Raw genomic sequence first — 22,096 nt, 5'->3', positions numbered from 1 at the left:
TGTGTATGTACAATTTCCATTTGCAAGGAAGAGGTTATCCAAAAACAAGCTCATGTTTCAGTGACCTTCACGGCACTGCCATGTGAAAGGAGAGCCAAAATAAATTTCGAAACCATTACCCCCAAAGTTCAACCCTTTGAAACGCCCTGACTTGACCAGTTTCAAGACTGGTGTTTCCAAGTTTCAATTCCAAGAACCACTATTTTTTTTTTTTTTACAAACATCTAAATAAAAACTGTGATAGCATATATAATGTATGTCACGATTATACCCGATGCAGGTGACAGCCAAACAGGATTGGCTCGGGACAAAGACAGAAGGGCCTGCAAATGGTGGGTTTGAAAAAATAAAGGAGAAAGAATCTACTTCTCAGGAAGCACCGTCAAAGAAGGGTAGGGAGGACTGTCTATTTGAAAGGGACTAAGAAAGTAAATCTTAACAGCGCTCAGCACGAGAAACAAAACGTGTCATTATGTGTGGTGACAGATGTTCACTAGACTTATTGTGATCATTTCGTGACACGTACAAGTACTGAATCATGAGGTTGTAGGACTGAAGCTAGTATGCCCATTACATCTCAGTAAAAAGAATTAAGAGGGTTAAACAGGGGTGGGGTCGGGGAGGGGAGGAAGAGAGAGAGAAAGAGGACAGGAACAAAGCCACGTACAGACGGGAGGCCTGGGGAGGCGCACACACCAAGGGCCAGCAAGGAGCTGAGAGGAGGGGCTGCAACAGGGCAGCAGGTTGAGCCAGTGGGAGCAAAAGCCGACAGGAGTCAGCAGCAAGGACAGCCAGGGGGCAAAGTCACCCCGTGTCGAAGGGCAGGCTGGCTAGTGGGGGGAAGCAATTAAACACCAATGGCAGATGGAGATAAGGGCACCCGAGGCAAAGCGGCCCTAAGACACCCGACACCAGAGACCGCGCGGCAGCAGGACGAGGAACAGGAGGCGCAGGCGTCAAAGAGGAAACACAGGGTCCCAGAAGGAGCGGAAAGCTGCCTAAGTTTGCGGGGTGCTGTTGGAGGCATGTGGGGGGCAAAACCGTGGCTGCACGGGGCACCCGGGGGCGTCCCGGGCCCAGGAGGGGCCTCCTGGCTGCACCCCACCCCAAAGCGCATCAGCTTCTTCCTCCTGCAGGGAAGTGGCTGCTGCCTCCAGCCTCTAAGCAGCACGATGCTGAAGTGAAGGCACTACCTGGTCCCCACGACCAAGGGCGCCGGCTCACTTCCCCACGGCCCCCCTGTGGAAAGGAGGACGCGGTAACTCTGACCATCCCTGAATATCTGACATCCAGCAAGAATTGTGTAGCGTCCAGAGCATCAAACGGGGAGAAATACTTCGATGCAGTTAACGTGAAGTCGCCTTCTGAAAGGAGCTGAGCCGGCTGAGGAAGGATAACAGGTCCAGTTACCATGCTGGGCCCTCTGCGTGTCTGCAGGTGTGTGTGCACAGGTGTGCACGTGTGTGATGGGAAGGGGGGTGAACGTGTCAGAAAGCGGGATGGACCTAGGAAATCATCCATCGTATACTGAGTGAAGTCAGACGGACACAGACAAACATCACAGGAGATCACTTAAGGGTGGAATCGGAAAAAATGCTATCAATGTACTTATTTACAAAGCAGAAACAGACTCGCAGACATAGAAAACAAACTTATGGTTACCAAAGGGGAAGGGGAGGAGCGATAAATTAGGAATTGGGGGTGAACAGATACACACCACTGTATATAAAACAGATAAACAGCAAGGTCATACTGTAGAGCACAGGGAACTCTACTCAACATCTTGTAATAACCTATAATGGAAAATAAACTGAAAAACAATAATTTATATCTATCTATATCTGTATCTATATATAGATATATATACAAAACTAAATCACTTTGCTGTACTCCTGAAACTAACACAACACTGTAAATCAACTACAGTTCAATTAAAAAAATAAAGGGGGAAAAAACAAAGAAAGCTGGCAGCTGTGCTCGAGAGCCAAGACTTGAAAACAGAACATGATGAATACACAATTATAACGTGCAGAGAAGTGTAATAAGGAAGAGAGGTATCCCAGGGAAAGAACCCAGCGAGGACCACTGCAGTCAGCGCAAGTACGACGAAGTCTCCAGAAGGAGAGGACTCATCCTCTAGTTTTGAGCAAGCTGACCCTTCCGAGACTTGGCCAGTGAGGGCGCTGAGTTCTGAGGCAGGACCCTGTGATTCTAGTCCTAGCCCAGGCAGGGTTCTCACCGCAGGCAGAGCCTGTTTCCCCTTCTGTACGATGCCTCCCACCCACTCCCGCCCCCGGGGCATCAGCCCGAGAACCAAACAGACTTCCTGAGAGTCTCAAATGAAAACGGCAGCTAAACCAACCGCAGGCCGAGATGCTGTCAAAAATCTAAGATTCCTATGCAAAAGGGATGAAGTGAAAGATACGCGAATGTGTCCATGGCGCCCAGAAGGGGCTGAAAGGGCTTCGAATCGTGGGTCTAACTCAGCAACTCGGGGTCGCTGGGTGAGCTGAAGCCAGAGCCCCTAAGAGTGAGACGAGCATCGGTGTCTGAGGCTTTCACACGTGTCCAGGAGATCGGGGTTTCCTTTATAACCTCTTCTAGCACAAAGGCATTGAAGCTGACTCCGTCCCTGTAAGGGACTGGATTTACGGCTGTAGCTGCTAGAGGCCATCTATTCACCTCCATTCAGAGGAATGAGGAGGCGAGATGCTTTCGAGAGCTGGGCAGGAGTCAGGGGCCGGGGGGGCGCGCAGGTAGAGACAGGTGGGTCGACACACACAGGCAAGGCCTTCTCTTGTTAGTACACGTACTCAACGTTCGATCAACCTTTAACGCTTCTTCTATCTTCCTGTACCCAGACCCTCCTCCTCGGCTTTATTTGAGCAGACCCGGTGACACACCGGTGGGATTACACAAAACGCTGCCTGAAGAGGCACGTTCACACAAAAAAGATGCCGCCTCTATTGCAGCCCTCATATTGTACTTGTTGACGTCTGCTGTTTCTGAGCTGTGAGTCCCTCCAGGGCTGGGCCCAAGCCCTTGATCACCTTCAGGCCTGCTGCCATGCAAACACTCAACCTAAGATCTGCTGAAGTAAACCGCCCAGCCAAATCACCTCAGATAAGTAACAGTAACAACTTCTTGGAAACTCCAGTTTTCTCACGGATACGGTAAGGGGTGTGGGCAAAGCACCTCCTGGCTCTCACAAATGCAAAATACCCCAATCTTCTGAAAACAAAAGAGCACTGTCTGGACACACATTGTAACTTTTATACGTTTCAGGCAACAGAAAAATGTATATGATTAACCTTGACGGATACGGCGATTAAAAAAAAAAACACATTTAGTTTTAATATGAGACCCGTTCCTTTGTTAGTCAATGAAATAGAAAAGCGACCTAGGTTTTAAGTAGGGAAAAACTATATACACATTGGTCATCCTGAAAAAAACTGTATTCGGATAAAAATGTTAATTCTGACATTTCCTTTTAAACCTTCTCCCCTGAGAGGCTCTATCTGGAATAACATTGACATAACAGAAACAAACAAGACTCTTTACGATGGCTACAGTTTAACAAAGGCATCTGTGGATTTTTACCTTCCTTGGGGACTGCTCAAAAGCGGAAAACGTAAGCACAGTTGCCCCAGCAGCTGGCAAGTTCTCTCCCATATGCGGCGAAGTTGTGGAACAGCTGGGGAACGCAAGATGCTTTTGAACACGCTGCTATGTGATCCAAAATAACGCTGCCTGTTCACCTTCCCTACAATGGTAGCGACAGCCCAGCGCAGGTCTGGCGCATGCCCTGCAGCTGCTTCTTTCTTCCGCCCTGGAAACTCAACAAGTAGCTACAGATGAAGCGAGCTGCACAAAAGGGGAGAAACCCTGCTGCTATAACCCTTTATGTGCCGTCCCCTGCTTACACACGCAGATCATTTTGCCATGTGGGAGAAAGCTGCTTTTCGAACCCAAATGGAAAATCTATGTTTGCTTTCAAGGGCAATCGCTCCCTGGACTCCATGCCATGCCCGTCTTGGTGACAACTTTCGCGATCGGGTGGCGTTTAATAACATTATAAGGTTTCCAGGGCTTTCGCCCTGGATGATTATTTAAAAGATAAATGCAAAATCAAGAACTAGGAAATAGCCATGTTCAGGGGTCTTTCGTCAACAACTTGACATAGTATATTTAAAAACAACTATTTCTCCACTTGCTGCTAAATTGAAAAGCTTCCAAGATCTTTTAACATATGAAATAGCTATCCTGGTTGTTCGCTGGCTGTGCAGCTTAACTGGACATAACCAGACCTCTCTCTGTCACCTTCCAAATGTTAGTGTGGCAATTTTCAGATCATACATAGGTCACCATATTTGAGCAAACAGTTCTGAAATGTTATCTCAAACTCTCCTCCCTCCTCTGTCCATTTCGCGGCTCATCTTTAAACAGACTCCAGACAATCTTCTGTTTTCCAAGTAATGGTCCCACTTGCCAAGGTCGGGCCAGCACAATTTTCACAGAGAGCAGATAATTCTTTTTAGTGTTGTCAATGGCTAGTGAACGAACAAAGAGAAGACCTGCTTCCTTTTCTCCAGCTTGTTTGGTTTTGAGCTTGCTTTTTTAAGTCCTGTCATCAAATTTAAAGGAAAGAGAAATGGCTGGAGGGCTGGCCGCAAAATTACACAGTGGTAACACCAGGAGGAAAGCCCGACGGTTCCGGAGCCCCTTGTAAATTCCTTGGGCAAGGAGACAAAGTTTGCCATCACTGCCACCCCGCCTCCCAACACACACGCACACACGGCACTTGCTGACAAGAAGGAAGAATCGCTTAGTGCATCACCTTGCTGTATGAACCAAGAAGATCAAGTTCAACTATCAACTATTTTGCCTCTCTAGACGAGGGAAGGGAAGAAAGAAAGAGTCTGTTCTTAAACATCATCATTATTAGTTAACACTCGTTGGGCGGCTACTACTTCCTAGGCTCTGCGTTACTAAGTGCCTTACATGAATGACCAAATTTAAGCCTTGCAGCTTGAAACCAGGTGATGCTGTGACTATTCCTGCCCTAAAAGAGGAACGTGAAGCTCAGAGAAGCTCAGCAACTTGCCCAACGCTACAGACCTGTAAAAGGTGGAGGCGGCATTCGAAGCCTGCCCGTAATCATCATGCCTCACTGTCTCCACAACTGGCCCTACCCTAGGACATTCTGAGTCAGAACTGTCATTCCAGGGTTTCAAACAACATCTTTCTTTAAGGCAATATGCTTTCAGTACATTCAAGACAACACTACCGCCCCATATTATAAACTTGAGCTCAATAATGGCTAAAGATGTGGAGATGATCTCAGATGTCTAAAAGGAATTTTAGAGTCATAACCCATCAGACAGTTAATGGAGGCTGGCTGCATTTCCAAGGCATTTTAAATACACATTCAGCGTGGTGGCAAAGTCACAAAGCTTAGGCAGGGTAGGCACTGCTGCCCCTTCCTGCAGGGAAGGCCCACAGAGCTCCTGGCGACATAGAGCTCCTGACCCCAGGCCCACCTGCCTAATGAGACACCACACCAAGCAAAGGACAGCTGTTTCTCACTCTCTTTGGAGCCGTCAGATAATTCTAAGCGGTTTACTTGTCTTCGTATACCTTAAGCTTTAAACTAAGAGTTGGGGGACGTCCCTGGTGGCCTAGTGGCTAGGATTCTGGGCTTTCACCGCCGTGGTCCAGGTTCAATCCGCGGTTGGGGAACCGAGATGCCACAAGCTGTGCAGCGCGACCAAAATAAATAACTAACGAAAAAGAAATAAACGAAGAGTCGGTTTAGTTGAGGCCTCGAGCCACAGAAAAGCCAGCCACCGGTGGAAGGTCAATCTGACCCTAATACCGAACACGCTCAAACCGAAGCTGGGGTCACAGCCTGTACCCTGACTCTGCAATCAGCAACCCACAACCACTTTCCAGGAACGTCCTTTGGCATAGAACTGGGATGAGCAAACACTCCCCTTTGGAGCAGCACAGACTCCTGGTCCCAGAAACCCCTTTAAGCCTGTTTCCCCATCTGTAAAATAGAAATCACCGCTCCGGAGGAGGCTGGGAGGTTTCAAAGCGAATGGTGACGAGCTTTCCCAAGTGGATACAAGATTCTCTCAGACAGAAGGCCTTTCCCTACTTCAGAAGGGAGGGGCGGCAGATAAGATAAGAAAACGTGAATTCTATCCACTGATTACCCGGGATCACGTTTCACACCAGGCCAGAGCGCCCCAGGTTTCTCCTGGGCAGCACCCTCCTCTGGGTCCGGCTCCCGGGAAACGTCTGTCGCGCAGGGGAGATGGTGCCCCTGCCATTCCAATGGCAGGCTCGTGCCTAAGTCTGGGCTTTGCATAACCCTGGGGGAGGGCGCGGGTGGAGGACAAGGAGCTCTCTCCTTTCTCGCCGCTGTCCTCTCCCCTTCTGCGGAACTTGCAACGGCAACCAACTGTCAAGGCTGCGCCGGAGCTGTAATGCGGAGGCCATTAGCGCCTAACCCCGCACCTGGCCCAGACTGCGGCCTGGACTGGAGCCGCCGGGCCGCTAACTCACAGGAACGCAACCACCGCCTTCTGGAGCTCCCCTCTGGGCGCCCGGGCCCGCCGCTGTCACCCCGGGACTAAGCCCCTCCCTTCCGGGAGCCCGCGGGGAGGGGCGTGGCCCGGCGGGCCGGCTGGGCGCGCGGCGCGGGGACCGTGCGCCCGCGGGGGCCCTGCGGCGGCGCGACCCTGGGGCCCGGGCGCTGGGGAGGGCAGGCCGGCAGTGTCTCAGTTCTGCGCACACGCGTGTCCCTCCCCGGGCCGCCCCGCTAACTTCCCGAAACTCCGCGGAGGGAAATCCTGAGACAGCCGGTACCTCCGGACGGCGCGCGCCGGGGACGGAAGTGGGTGGGAGCGGCGGCCGCGCCGCGCCTTTGTTGCTGCGCCGGGACCCCGCGGGCCCCCGGGAGCGCCCCATCGCGGCGGCCCGGGGATCGGTCGCCCCGCCCGCTCGCCGCCCCCGGCAGGACCGCCCGGAGCCCGAGCCTAACTGACCCCTCCTCCGGCCGCGGAGGAGGGCGCGCCGCGGCGCGCCCTAGTGTCTGCCGGCCGGAGCCCGGCGCGGCCGATGCCCGCCCTCGGCCACCGCGCGAAGGGACGCTCCTCACCTTCTTTCCGCGCTTTCCCCAGACCTCCGGGGGCACGATCGCCGCTCGCCGCCCGGCAGCAGCTGGGCAGCCCCGACTCTCGACGGCGCCACGGCCACTCCCTGACTCCTCTCTCAGCGAGGACCGGGTCCCCCTCCCGGGAGGATTCACTGCTCCTCACCTGGAGCCTCGCTCGAGTCCCTCCCCTCCGCCGGTCCGCGCGACGATCGGGAGCGGGCGCCCTCTGCCGGGCCACCCGGCCGGAGCGGGTCGGGAACATGGAGCCCGGCCGAGCGCGGGGACCCCCGCGCCACCCCTCGGGAGCAGGGGCCATTGCGCCGGGCCCGACCTCGGGCCAAGAGGGCCAGAGCTGCCCCTGAGCCCCGGGGCCACTGCGCGCCCGGAGCCACCCCACTCGCGGGCCGGCCAGGGCCGGCCCTGCCCCCGGGAGGCGTCCCCAGGAACCCGCCATCAACCGCGTGCGCACGGAAAGTCAGTTTAAAAGCCCCGGAAAGTCAGTTTCACTGTGTGAAAACAAAGTTTGGGTCCTCGTTCCCAGTAGCCCTCTTCCGCCCGAATTAAAGGGACGCAGGGGAGGGCAGAGGCCTGTCACCACCCCCCCACCCCGGGTCCTAGGACTTGGAAGACGCTTGGGGCGAGCTTCAGGGACAGTCGCAGCCCGGGTGGAGCCCAGGGTCGGCCGGCGCGTTGCCCCCCAGCAGGGGGGTGTGGCTGGCCCATGACTCGCTCTTTCGCCCGGGTAAACACACTTCCAGCAGGTGAGCCTACCCGCCCCCCGCCTGCGCCCTGCGCCAGGCCCTGGGTGCAAGTGTGGAGGGGGACCAGGGGGAGCCGAGAGGACACCCACGCGCGATGGGCCGCGTCCCCCGCGAGCGCGTCCGCGCGCGCGCCCCGCCCCCCCGCACTCACCTAGCCCGCGGGCTCGCCCACCTGCCGGCCGGCAGCCGGCGCACAGCTCCCCGCGGCGACGACGGTGGCGGGGGGCGCACGCTGGTCCCCGCGCGGGCTGGCTCTCGGCGAGGGACCCGGGAGAGTCTGTCCGGCGCCCCGGCGCCGCAGCTGCCCGAGCAGACAAGTTGCGAGGCGGCTCAGGGCCGAGCGGGCGCCTCCGTCCCCGAGTGCGGGCGCGCGAGTCCTGGCGCGGCGGGCGGGCGCCGGGTAGTAGTTGTAGGGCCCCCGGGTGTCGGCCGCCGGGCGTTCTGAGTGGCTCGGACCGCGAGCCAGGCTGGAGGGGCCGGCGCGACCCACCCCCTCGGCACGCGCACGCGCCGGCCCGGGGACGCGCACGCGCGCGCGCGCGCGCCCGGCGGCTCCGGGGCCCCGGGGCTCGCCGCGCTGCCCGCGCTGCCCGCGCTCCAGTCCCGCGTGTGCCCCGAGGGGCGCCGCTGACCTTAGAGACCCCGAGCGGGCGCCCTGAGTGCCCAGCAGAGGCAGCGATAAAACCCTCCGACGTGGGCGAAGGTTGTAGCCACAGGCGCTCCGGGCCAGTCGTCCAGGAGACCGTCCTGGCCCCGCGGCTCACAACTGTGAAACAGTCACGTCCCCCTCCGGCCTGGCCGTCTTGACGGGGGACCAACCCGTCTCTCCGTGGTTCTCACACTTCACACTTCCGCGGATCAGAATCGCCCGCCCACCTGAGATGAGTCAGGACACAGAGTGCTAGACCCTCCCCACTTTCTCATTCTTTACATCTGCCAGGTGAGGCTCAGGCAGCTGTGCAGACTAAACAGCTGAGGTGCGTGAAGACCTTGGTAATCTGCAAAGCAGTAGCTAAATCTAAACTTGCGAAATCCACTCGCGCTACTTGTCTGTTTCGCTAGCAGGTGTTCCCATTTCATCTCCCTCCAATCCCTGCTTCTTTTCCTCTGCGTGTTAAGACTCTTGCTTTCCTGCTGAGCAGGCAGCAAGCTTAGGCATGGCAGCCCCCGTGGGAGGAGTGAAAGGTGAGCGTGTCAGCTTCCTAGGGCCGCCGTCACAGACTCCCAGACGCTGCGGCCCAGACCACAGAAGCTTCTTTTCTCACGGCTCTGGAGGCTTTAAGTCCAAGATGGAGGCGTCCGTCAGGAGGGTTGGTTTCTTCCAAGGCCTCTCTCTCCTTGGCTCGCGGGTGTCTGCCTTCTGTCTTGGCCTGCTCTCTCCTCTCTATGTGTCTGTCTGTGTCTAACGTTCCCTTTTAAAGACACCAGTCATACTGGATGACAGCCCACCCATAAGACCTCATTTGAACTCAGTTGCCTCTTTACAGACCCTCTCTCCAAATACAGGCACATTCTGAGGGACTAGGCGTTAGCGCTTCAACAGATGAATGGGGGGGGGGGGTGTCGGGGGGGCAGGGCCGGGGGACACAACTCAGCCCATAACAAACAGGGAGCGTCACTGCCCCGAAGGTCCTGGCACAGGAGGTGAGCGTCAGCCTTCCCTGTACCCTGCCCGTAGGCTGGCCTGTGTGTGGACTGACACACACTGAAAGGCTGAGATTCAAAGCTGGAAGGACTTAAAATCCAGTAACGAAACGGCCCTCTTAGCTCAGGGTCCTCGGAAATACAACACTGCAGTGTGTGAAATGGATGTTGGAGAATGTATCAGCAGTTTGGAACCCTGACCCAGCAGAGATTTCAGAACCAGCCCCTTACAGTTTGTTAATGCCTAAGTACAGAGTCACCCTTACCTTCATCCTGCCTTTGTTGGAGCCGTGCCATCTCCAGAAGCCTCCTGAATGAGGGACTGTGTTGAATAAACACAGTAAAGACGCTTCCCTCCTCCTAGCTGCCTGGGAGGGCTCTGGCGGCCTCGAAGCTAGGAAAGGCAGGAGGAAGCAAAGACAAGGGCCATTTGCACGGATCCCAGGCTCACGAGACCCAGCTGATCTTCAGCAAATCAGTAGTAACCCTGAATCTGGGGCCTTCCCAGAGCCTCATTCCCAGTCCTCTGCTGGTCCCAGCTTTGCTTTGTGGCTTCATCGAACACCGGGCTAGACGGCTCCAATCTCCTAATCCAAGCGCTATTGGGTCGGCTTGGGCGCCCCAAGGTCGGTGTGTCCGTCACTGAACTCTTTCCGCAGACTTTGTCTGCCCGCCGGCACCCTCCATCTGAGTGGATGGCACAGACGCACATCCGAGACAGGACCTGCTTCAAGGACACCCGCACAAGGACACCACACACACAGGACACCCGCTCCTGTGTCCCTGGTGCCTCACAGAGGCCTCCCCGCTTACCCATTCCCACCACCGTTGCCCCAGCCAAGGCCCTCCGTACAGTTTCTCCTCTGGTTTTGGACACCGGCCCCCTAAATAGACCCGCTGCCCCAGCCTGCCTCTTGGCCGGGGTCATCCACGCTGCTCCTTTAGGGATCTTTCAAAGCCAGAAACCTCGGTATCCTGGGCGCTTCTTAAAGCCTCTCAGGGGATTTCCTTTATGTTTTGGGAGAAAATTCAAGCACCTTTGCTCCCCTCCCTCTGGAGGCTCATCTCTGACCATTTCGCACCTGTGTCCTTCGCTGGCGCGACAGAGACCACTCACGATGCCTGCAGACTCGAGGACTCTCTTGGTCTAAGGAGACGGTGTCACTCCTCTTCCAGCGTCCTCCAGAGAGTCACCAGGTCTGGGAAGCCCACCCACTCCTTCCTGAATTAGGGGGTCCCCGTGCTGCACCTACAGCACCCCAGGTGCATCTTGGTCTTAGCATTTAGAACATTGACCATGGTGCCTGGGTCACCCTTCTGCGTCCTCTGTTAAACCAAGAGGTCCTGGACAACAAGAGCCATATCCATTTTTGTAAGTCGAAGTCTAGGCTGCACTGAATGCTCAAAAAAAAAAAAGTTTGCTTTAAGGAATGAATTAGTTCTTAGAAATTCAGAGGATTTAGTCAAATGTGGCATCTGTTAGCAAGTCCCTTATTTGGAGCAAGCTTCACTTTTTCTGACAATACTTGTGAACAGTCTCCCTTAAGTCACTTCCTGTTTGAATTATAGGTTCATCCTTTAGAATCTCTAGTTAACTTCTATGCTTCCTAAATACCCAGGGTGCCTCGGGGGTTTTCAAGCTGCTGGTCACGAAATCAGTTTTATGGGTAGAGATGAGCATTTGTTTGTAATGAAACAGAATTAGAATTAAACACATGCATCCTGCCTAGTAAAGAGTTAGTATTGTTTTCATAAAACTTTTGTTAACTATAATTCTGAATGGTGTGTGTGTGTGTGTACAAGGTTGCTGTGTCATCCAATTTATCCCTTCCTGTGGGTCATGGTTAAAAGCTGGGGCAAGGCTATCTTACAGAGGGCTGGAGTTGTTTTCTCACCAGATGACATATTTTTAGAGACTCTGGAAAGGGGGCTCATTAAGCAGAGAACATTTTCTGGAAAGAAATTCTGAGCCAGACTTTTAATTAGGGAATTGGCCACGTGGAGAGTAAAACACAGGGCTCCCTCTGGCAACACAGTAGGTGCCCCATAAGGGCTTCGATTGCCTGGTCTGTGCATGGAGATGTGTGCGGGAAGTTCTCTTGGCTGGAGTCTGTCAGGGAGTAATAAGAAATGAGATCAGGAACACGGAGCAGACGAAGGAGGCCTGGGTTGTGGCCAGACCTTGCCCTGAGGTTTCCAGACATAAGCAGGAGGTGCAGTGACATGGGACTTCCTAACCCGGTTTCCATCACGGATGTTCCAAGATCAAATGTCATGAAGCAAACCTTTGCTGAAATGAAAATACCACTTTCCCTGGGTTAGGGTGGGAGATGTAAGTGCTCAAAGCAATGAATTCAGATGAGAAGCTGTATTTTCTCATCTCTGATCGTCGACTCGTCTGGACAGCCTGTGGAGACAAGGGCCTAAATGAGAAAGGATTATGAAGTGAGGAGAAGTAACAGGTGGCCCTTATAAAACTATAACCTTGAGAGATCTGCCAAGTATTTCCATCCATATTAGACGCCTTTAACTGAGGAGCCTAGACCCAGCCCGCAGCTATTCAGAAGGCAAGGTCCTCACTCCCTAAAGTTTAGAATCTGCAAAAGAAGGTTGCCATGTGAATAAAGAACACATATTATTGCTACTATGTTTTTTCATTGCTTAAGTTGTTCTGATTTGGGCAGATGAGAAGAATAAAAACTTGGACCAGGGGGATAGAGATAAGATTTGGGGAGGGTTGTTAACTTAAAAAAAAATTTTTAGACTTTTTTTTTTTATTGCGGTAACATTGGTTTATAACATTATATAAGGTTCATGAACCCAACATTCTGTTTCAATTTCAATATACCTTACAGCATGCTCACCACCAAACATTTAGTTTCCATCCATCACCGTCCAGCTGATCCCCTTTTACCTGTTTTACTCTTCCTCTTACCTCTTGCCCTCTGTTCTCTGTATCTACATGTTTGTTTTTGTTTGGTTTGTCCACTTGTTGTGTTTGTTTTTTATATTCCACATATGAGTGAAATCATACAGTATTTAGACAAGATTTTTAAAAAGAGAAACAAATAGGGTGGACCTGAAAAAGAAATTCTAGAAGACAATTTCTCTGTTCTCTTGCTTCTAAGTAGAAATACACTTGGCCATGAATAGTATAGAATTATATTTTAAGTTTGAAAGATGGACAAAATCTGAAAGAAATCAGACTGTCACAAGCATGAGTTTTAATAAAACTTTAAAATGGGTTCCAGATTCTTCTTTCAGCTTTTGAAAACACACACAACAGGATGGTTGGCCAAAAAAATGTGGTTTCAAAAAATTCCTGGGGACTGAAATATTCTTTGATATTATTTATAACACTAGCCATGTCTCAACCATCTAAACTACCTAGATGGGAGTTAGTTGAATTTTCCCCCCTAAACGCAGAGAAGATTCTTTGACCATATTTCACCCTCCACTCCCAATTTTGTGTAATTTTACAAGTAATCAACCCTTCTTTAATATCTTGAAAATTAGCAGTAGTTTGGGTACCAACAGGAGTATAGAAATGAAGGTACTGATAAAAATTGAAAATATAGGTGGGGCAGAACTAGCTTAGCAGAAGTTTCTCATCTCCTTCAAAGGACCTGCTGAAAGAGGCTATGTAGTTACTTCCTTTATGCTGCTGTCTCTTTTGAAACTGCCAACTGTTTTTGGCTATTAAAATTGGTAGTAAACCTTCATTCTTTGTGTAGCTGATTTCTGCCCACTCACTACTTCAACTGTCACCTCCTCCTTTCGGCCTCCTGTTGACTGTGGTCCATTTTCTAGTTTATTTACCTGCTTCTCCGTCCTCTGAGGGTTGCAGAGCTAGCCTGCTTGTGTTCAAAGCCGTGTTACTTTGGGCCAGTTATTTAACCTCTCTGTTCCTCGGTTTCCTTATCGATAAACTGGGGGTAATGAAAGTACCCTGTCCTGAGGACTCTTATAAAGAATTTAGACCATGTGACTGACAAGGGGTTAATATCCAAAATATATAAACCGCTCATACAAGTCAATATCAAAAAAACAAATAACCCAATCAAAAAATGGGTAGAAGACCTAAATAGACATCTCCACAAAGAAAACATACAGATGGCCAACCGGCACACTCAAAGATGCTCAGCATTGCTAATTATTAGAAAAATGCAAGTCAAAACCACAAGTTAGGGCTTCCCTGGTGGCGCAGTGGTTAAGAATCCGCCTGCCAACGCAGGGGACACGGGTTTGAGCCCCGGTCCGGGAAGATCCCACGTGCCGCGGAGCAACTAAGCCTGTGCGCCACAGCCCATGAGCCACAACTACTGAGCCCGTGAGCCACAACTACTGAAGCCTGCCCACCTAGAGCCCATGCTTCACAACAAGAGAAGCCACTGCAATGAGAAGCCTGTGCACCGCAACGAAGAGTAGCCCCCGCTCGCTGCAACTAGAGAAAGCCTGCACACAGCAGTGAAGACCCAACACAGCCAAAAATAAATAAAATAAAATAATTTTTTTAAAAACCCCACAAGTTATCACATCACACTGGTCAGAATGGTTACCATCAATACGTCTACAAATAACAAATGCTGGAGAGGGTGTGGAGAAAAAGAGAACCCTCCTACACTATTGGTGGGAATGTAAATTGATGCAGCCACTTGGAGAACAGTAGGGAGGTTCCTTAAAAAACTAAACATAGAGCCACCGTATGATCCTGCAATCCCATTCCTGGGTATATATCCAGAAAAAACAAAAACTGTAATTTGAAAAGATACATGCACCCAATGTCCATAGCTGCACTATTTACAGTAGCCAAGACATGGAAGCAACATAAGTGTCCATTAACAGATGAATGGATAAAGAAGATGCTGCGTATATATATATATATGTATACACACACACAATGGAATACTACTCAGCCATAAAAAGGAATGAAATAATGCCATTGGCAGCAACATGGATGGACCTAGAGATGAACATACTAAGTGAAGTAAGTCAGACAGAGAAAGACAAATATTATATGAAATCACTTCTATGTAGAATCTAAAAAATAATACAGATGAATCTATATACAAAACATAAACAGACTCAGAAACATAGAAAACAAACTTAACGGTTACCAAAGGGAAAGGAGGGGGGATAAATTAGGAGTATGGGGTTAAAGATACAAACTACTGTACATAAAGTAGATAAGCAACAAGGATTCACTATATAGCATAGGGAACTATATTCAATAGCTTTGAATAACCTATAATGGAAAATAATCTGAAAAAATATATATATATAACGGAATCACTTTGCTGTACACCTGAAACTAATACAATACTGTAAATCAACTATATCTCAACTTAAAAAAATGCACATACATGTGACCCGGAAATTCCAATGAGAAAAATAAAATTTAGGATAATCCCTCGAACATGGTAAGTGGTTAGTAAACAGTGACCGTTGTTCTTAGTTATTGTACATGAAAACGTCACCCGTCATTCTCTCAGTTAATCGCTTATTTGCACGAGAACCACTTTGGACTTTGTCAATGTGGTCAGCAGTCTGGACGCGAGGATGGCCCCTCCACGAATCATCACAAGCATTTCACTTGTTTGTTGCAGCAAATTTTTCAGCTTCTCGGGCCCTGTGCTGGACCCTCGGTAGAAAGCTATAGACCGGCATCTTGGTATTTGAGATAACAAAGGAAACGGTTATTATTTGTAGTCACTGACAGGTGAGGTCTGAAGATGTCCAGGTTATATTTCTATGGTGCCTTTCCCAATAGACTGTAAAGCCCTTGAGGGCTGACCCCCACTGTCCTGACTGGAAGGAAATTCGCTTTGCCCGGGGTTTCCTGTCTCAGTAACGCCAGGATCCCCGGAGTTGTTTAGATAATACTCTGCCCCCTGTCATCAGCTGAGCCCCTCAGGGAGCCCCTCAAAGCCGATCTCCACAGCCTCCAGGGGCTGGGCTCAGGAATGGTGCCTTTGTGCTAGGACCCAAGCAGAGACTGCCAGGGGGCACCCGCAGGGACTAAAGTCATGACAGAGGCATAGAAATTAGCCAGTGAAGAAAGAAAGAAAGAAAACCCCGGGGAGACAGTCTATTCGCATTTCAAGGGTATTACACACGAATTATTAGTTTCATTTTTCTGCCAGCACAAAACCACCTAAGTGACCTTGAAAATACCATCTCTGCCTTCTGCCTCATGGGTCTCGCGCTAGGTCCCGCCTCCACCAGCCGGACGAGAGCTCGTCTGACCCCTTTGCGGCGAGCCCTGGGCTGGACCACTCCCCACGCTCCAAGAGTGGTGGACGTACTACCACGCAGCACCCATCTGTGCTTTTCTGAAAGTTTCTTGAACTGCTTACAATCTCACTCTCACCCAGAGCCATACGCCTTAATTTAAGCCCTTTGCCTCCAGTTCTATTCCTGGCGAGACAGCAAACAGCCTCAAATCGATCGTTGCAGAGATAATATTCCTTGAGGGAGCTGGAATCTTCGTGCTTTTCTTCAATCACCTAGCTACTGCAGAGAGGAGATTTTTTTTTTTTTCCTCACTCCACCCCTGTTTATTAAAAACAGCCCTTTTATCCTCCTTATCAAATCTTGCCGAACTCTAAACCAGGGTTCTATTTCATGTGACGGGATAAAAAATAAGTAATTCTCCCCTTCGCCTTGAACTGGAACAACACAGGAAATAAAAGACTAGCCACGCAGTCAGAGGCCTACAGAACCTTTTCCTGGTATGGGTGTGAATCTAAGATGTGCCTCTGACTCTAACCTGATCTGCCTTGGAGAAGATGATGTAAGAAGAGGCTTAAAGAAACCCAACTCCAGAAAATTAAAGCCAATAGGCTTGCTCAGCCAGGACAGAAAGGGCCTTGGAACCATCCAGAGGTATCACCCGACCTGATAGAAATCACAGGGTCTCGCCTACCATGCTCGGACATGGTCTGAGTACAAGAGCTGGGCTAGAACAACCAGAAGGCTGGCAGTCAAGTTACAGGGCTGTCCTGTGACCCGGCCCTGGGAATTGCAGCTAAGCTCCAGAGGCACATCCCTCAAGAGGGCTCAAAGAGAGCCAGCAGGAAATCTGTGCTGAAGATCAAAATCTGCGCTTAATCACCGGTCTTAAGGATAGTGCTTTCCTCCAGACAGTGTAATAGATCTTTCCTGAGAGATTAAGACAGCAGCGACAGAGCCGGCCAGGAACCTGTGCACGTTGCCAGGGCCCGCGGCTGGGTGTCTGGGGCGTGGTGGCCAGGCTGGGGGGTGGACCTTAGGCGTCGTGCCCACCTTCTGATTGCTGCCGCTCCTGGGCTCTTACGCCCCCCCCCCACCGCCGTGATGCTAGTTACCCTGACTCTGCCCCCTCCCACTCCTCACTGCCCCTCTTTCCCTCAGTTAACAGGTGAGAATAGTCTTGGTCAGGCTGCTTTCAGCTAAAAGTAATAGACAGTCCTCTTCCTGTTAGCTTAAAGAGTGAGGCTCCATTAGGAGTCATGCAGAGGGTTTTAGGATTTGCTCGGTCTGGTGACTTTAAAGTCTGTTTCCCTGCAGGCTCTTTCTGCAAGCTTCAGCCTCAGGGCTGGGGGCAAGAAGATGCTGCAGCTGTTTGCAGACCTCATGTCTATGCTTGACAATGTCCACAGAAAGAAAGGAAAAGTCACTCCTGGAAGCTCTTTAAGAAGACTGAGAAATGAATTTCCCCTAAGCCTCCAGAAACTTCAAGTCCCAGTTTGCAGGCCATGGGCTCCAATTACATGTGCTCGTTCCTAAATCAGTCACCAGCAAGAGAGGCGGAGCCCCCCTTGAGTAATCGGGCCACCCCTGGAGTTGAGGCTATCAATCCTGTTCCCCTTGAGGCCCTGTGACTATGGGGAGAAGGGGAGAGGCCTGAACAAAACCAGGGTTCTGTTACCAAAAAATAAGGGGTGGAAAGGATGCTGACTAGGTGGTTATGGTGTCCTCTGCCTCTGGATATGTATTTATTATCGTTTTTAATAATAATAAATAAAAGCTATGGTAATCATTATGCTTTCCCCCAATATTCTGTCCCTCCTCCTTCTGGGAACATGGTAGCATTGAACTTCTTGACCCCCTTGTGAGGCTGTGTCACCAGGTCTGGCCAGTGAGCTGGGAACTGAAGTGCTGTGTGTGTCTTCTGGGCCAGGACATTTAATTGCCTGCCCTAGTTTCTCCAGGTAGTTCTTTTCCTCTGCCACAGGGACCAGCAATGGTCCAGATAACGGCTGTCCCATCAGCCTTGTCCTGGAGTGAAGACAGTGCAGACCAGGGCCTCCAGGCCACATGCAATGAACAAGTGGCATGATAAAGAAAAAAAAAACCCACACTTTGATATTTTGAGATAATTTGTTACTGCAGCAAAAGCCTAGTATATTTCAGCTGATACAGTAGCTTACATCTGTTGAGTGTTTCCCGTGTTCCAGGCATGTGATAACACATTACCACTAGTTTCAATGGATAGGAGGAGTCAGGAGTGGTGGAGGCTCCTACCCACACCCCCAAGACGACCTCACTCCTAGGCATTTATACCAATTGGCACTTGCCTAAGGATGTACCTAAGTTCGGGTTGCTCCACCACTCAACAGATAAATGTCCTAAGGACTCTGGAGCAGAGAACAAGTGAGTGTATTGGTGCATGTGAACAGGAGTCACCAGAAAAAGATCAGGAGCATTCAGGTATACACGAACGCTGGGACTTCAATAAGAGAAGGGGAAAATATGCCATTGGAATAAAATTCTCCATGGTTCTCTTGTGTTTCTGCACATCTTGTGGTCAATGCACTGATCTGCCTTTTGTTCCAACTACCTTGTCAAGGATGTTTGTATGGCAAATAGTTTGGAGGCTAGAGATAATGCTTCCCTCAGAGCAAAGATCGGGTTTGCCTACCCCCTTGGAAGGGAGAGATAGTATCTTTCTCCCATGCAAAGGCAAGTATACTTACTTTCCAGTATCATAAAAACAATGTCTTGCTTCCCAGCAAAGCAGGCACGCTTAATGCCCATTATAATATGAGTCAGGCTCCTTAAGCACAAGGTTCCTCTCCTGTAATGCAACCCACTGGGTGTGTAGCTGTCATCATTGTGTGGGAATTGATACTTTGGTGCAAAAATTCTGATACACTAGTTACTGCTATTGCTGTGGGTGATAGACTGTCCTTCGTCTCTGACCCAGGAATCTCATGTCTCCTGGCAGCACTTATAGAACTGTGGCAGGCTAACTTTTTAGCCTGCCAGTGGGGTGAATCTCAGACCCTTCATAGTTCTGGACACATGTGGTTGTTTATGGACAGGTAACATTCCAAATTAAGCATATAGAGAGAAGTTAGAGAGAAACCTTTTTTATCTCAGGAATTTGCCCAGAGAAATTGATCTTCTTCCTATTAATATCCATTATTTTCCTTTCTTAAAACTGGTAGACTCAGATGATTAAAAAGAGAATTTTCGGGCTTCCCTGGGGGCGCAGTGGTTGAGAGTCCGCCTGCCGATGCAGGGGACGCGGGTTCGAGCCCCGGTCCGGGAGGATCCCGCATGCCGCGGAGCGGCTGGGCCCGTGAGCCATGGCCGCTGAGCCTGCGCGTCCGGAGCCTGTGCTCCGCAACGGGAGAGGCCACAGCAGTGAGAGGCCCATGCACCGCAAAAAAAAAAAAAGAGAGAGAGAGAATTTTCTCTAGAATCTTCTCATCCACCTGAGAATCTAAGCAACCAGCTTGTGAAAATAAACCAGAATGCTACCCAGGGATCTCATTCTCAAACCGCCTGATTGAAGGTCTGCTCTTGCAGCCCCTGCGTTCTGTCTTCAAATATCAGAAAACCTTGGCACTCCAAGTTTCCAAAGTGGAAGTGAAATCTGCTCGGTGAGAATCTTATTTGAACAGAGTGTGAAATTGATTCTAAGGGTTTGGTATAAGCTTTAACATCTGACTTATAAATATGTCACCTGCTATGTGCTGAATGAAGAAAACTTACTACAGACAACCAGGGCTCAGAGAACAATGGATTTTGCAGAGTTCTTTGCGCGCAACTATACATTTCCCTCCGCAGTATTCAGTGTCAAAAGCTTAAGTAATTCCTTATAAGACACCACAGAGTTCTGACAGGTCATACAGAAGATAGGGACGCAAGTGTATTTGTACCTTTGCAAAAAACAAAGGACAAAATAAGACAATCTGCATGGAATTGAGACCATCCGAAAGATAATCTTTAGACCTATCCAAGTCACTGAGTCAGACTTCAATGATTAATTTTTATAAATGAATCTCCATTGTGTCAAGCTGCCTCTCAATCATAGATTATTTGAGTCTATGAGATGTGTCGGGGAAAACCTCATAGAATAAAAATGAATCATCAGTACGGCATTTCAGCAAGACCTCAACCCATTTATTTTCCAGTATTAAGTCCGTTCACTTACGACTTCAATCTGAATAATTTCCCGAACGCTTATTAATGTGTTAGGCTAAAACAGATACAGTCCCTGCCCTTAGAAATGTTCACTCAAGAAGGTCTGACTTTGAAATATGTTAAGTGCCATGAAGAAAAAGTAAATAGTGTTGTGAAAGCTTATAATAGGAGCCCTACCCACTTCTGGGAGGCTCAAGAAAGGCTTCCCTGAAGATGGGACATTGGAGCTGAAATCTCAAGGCTTTAAAGGGATTTACTGTGCAGAGAAGTTGGGGATGGAACAGGGGTGACAGGGGGAGGTTAGAAGATTATTCCAGGCTGAGAGAACAGCATGTCCAAAGGCCTAGTGGCAGATGCATCCTTTTTACTTTTAGGGCAATGAAAAGGGTCAAGTCCAAAATCTGGGACCATTTGAGCAACAAAATATATAATGATAGCAATAGATTATATCATAGAATAAAGTAAATATCCACCAGGCCACAGTGATAATCAACAATCAGATAAATAAGTGAACAAGAAGATAGGCTATTCTTACAGTAGAATTCCAATTAATAAATGTAAAAAGGATAACGGACATAGAAAATTACCATTTGAAAAACACCACAGTAATAACTACTGCATGCAAGAATCATCAATTGGTGATAAGATTGGCAGGTAAAACTATGATGAGAAACATTATACTTACATAGATTCAAAATCTCTCTTCTCCCCATCCCTCCAATAAAGGGTAACTTTACGATGCAGACACCATCTTGACCAAGGGCTCAAAGTTAACAACCCCAGTAATGAGATGTGACTATCATGTACCTCCTAATATGATACACTGAGAAGGACACAACATCACTTCCGTGATATTCTTGCCAAATTATTTGTAACTTGAATTTAAACATGAGAGAACATCGGACAAACCCAAACTGAGACTCATGCTACTAGACAACTGGGCTGTGTTCTTCAAGGTCGTCAAGGTCATAAACCACAAAGGAAGAATGGGAAACAGCTCCAGACCGGACACCAAGAAGACATGGCACGCACAGGCACTGAGTGATCACTGGATCCGGAACCAGCTGTTGAGATTCAGGTAAGGTGTGTAGATTAATTAATAGCATTGCATGTTTTGCACAACGAATGTTGCCTGCCATTTCAGTAAACAAAAGATGCTGCCGCCATCGAGCCAGCAGCCACTGTAGCCAGCCCCAAGGGTACACCCCGAGGGGAACTCAGGATGGAGAAAAAGAGGACACTGGCCCTAGATTGTTAGGGTGCACATCAAAGGAATGACTTCAGGAAGCTCAGACTTGCATTTTCCCATAGCTAGAGAAGCGCTAAATTAGTTAATTTAAGGTGGCTGGTTTTTCTTTAATTAGCAGTAACGTTTTGATGTTTGATACCAGGTTTTGGCAGCAAAACCTCCTCTATATCCTGGCTTCTCCCTTGCCTCTTTGGAACGGTCCCTCAGAGCTTTCTGAGAGGCTGTATCTCAGACTCAACTCCTCAGTAAGTCCGCCGAATAAAACCTAATCCTACATAGGTTGTGCGTGTTTTCAGTCAATAATATTAATGTTAATTTCCTGATTATGATAATTATACTCTGCTTATGCAAGATGTTCACATTTAGGGAAGGTGAGCGAAGGGCATATGAAAAATCTTTGTACTATTTTTGCCACGTTTTGTACGTCGGAAATTATTTAAAAATGAAAAGTTAGAGAAATAGTGAGTCAAAGGGCAAAAATGAGTCAGCTGAGACACAGAGAGTGACAGAGGCCTGGTGAGGTGGCGGCTTGAGCAGGCACGGGGCTTTGTAGGCAACGTCAGAGGTTTGTGTCTTCACCCCAAGAGGAAAGGAAGACATTGAGGGATTGTAAGCGGTGTAGAGAGGGATAAGATTTGCGTTTTCCAGCGATCACACTGGCCGCGGTGAGGAGCATGGGTTCAGTTCAAGGCAGGCTGGGCTACGTGTGGGGAGATCAGAAACAGGTCCTCGCAAGAGAGCCGGGGAGAGGATGCTGCAGGCTTGGTCTAGGGTGACGACGGCGAGAATGGATGAACATGAGGAGACTCTCGAGATATTGAGGAAGTGAAAACGTAGGGTGACGTGGGCGTGGAGAAGGACCAGGTG

The 22,096-nt window shown here is 49.7% G+C and overlaps 1 protein-coding gene across 2 annotated transcripts in view; it reads right to left on the bottom strand.

Annotated features, from left to right (window-relative positions):
* Positions 1 to 8,263, bottom strand: part of SVIL (supervillin) — a 242,629-nt gene extending 234,366 nt beyond the window's left edge. For both annotated transcript variants that reach the window (XM_055087714.1, XM_028495943.2), the window contains exon 1: positions 8,075 to 8,263. The gene's annotated coding sequence lies outside the window, so the exon portion shown is untranslated. The remainder of the gene's footprint in view (positions 1 to 8,074) is intronic.
* Between the last annotated feature and the right edge of the window lie 13,833 nt (positions 8,264 to 22,096).

The sequence above is a fragment of the Physeter macrocephalus genome, chromosome 11 (assembly GCF_002837175.3).
Source record: "Physeter macrocephalus isolate SW-GA chromosome 11, ASM283717v5, whole genome shotgun sequence".
NCBI lineage: Eukaryota > Metazoa > Chordata > Mammalia > Artiodactyla > Physeteridae > Physeter > Physeter macrocephalus.
The sequence above is the reverse complement of the archived record's forward strand: the minus strand, read 5'-3'. Positions and strand labels throughout refer to the sequence as shown.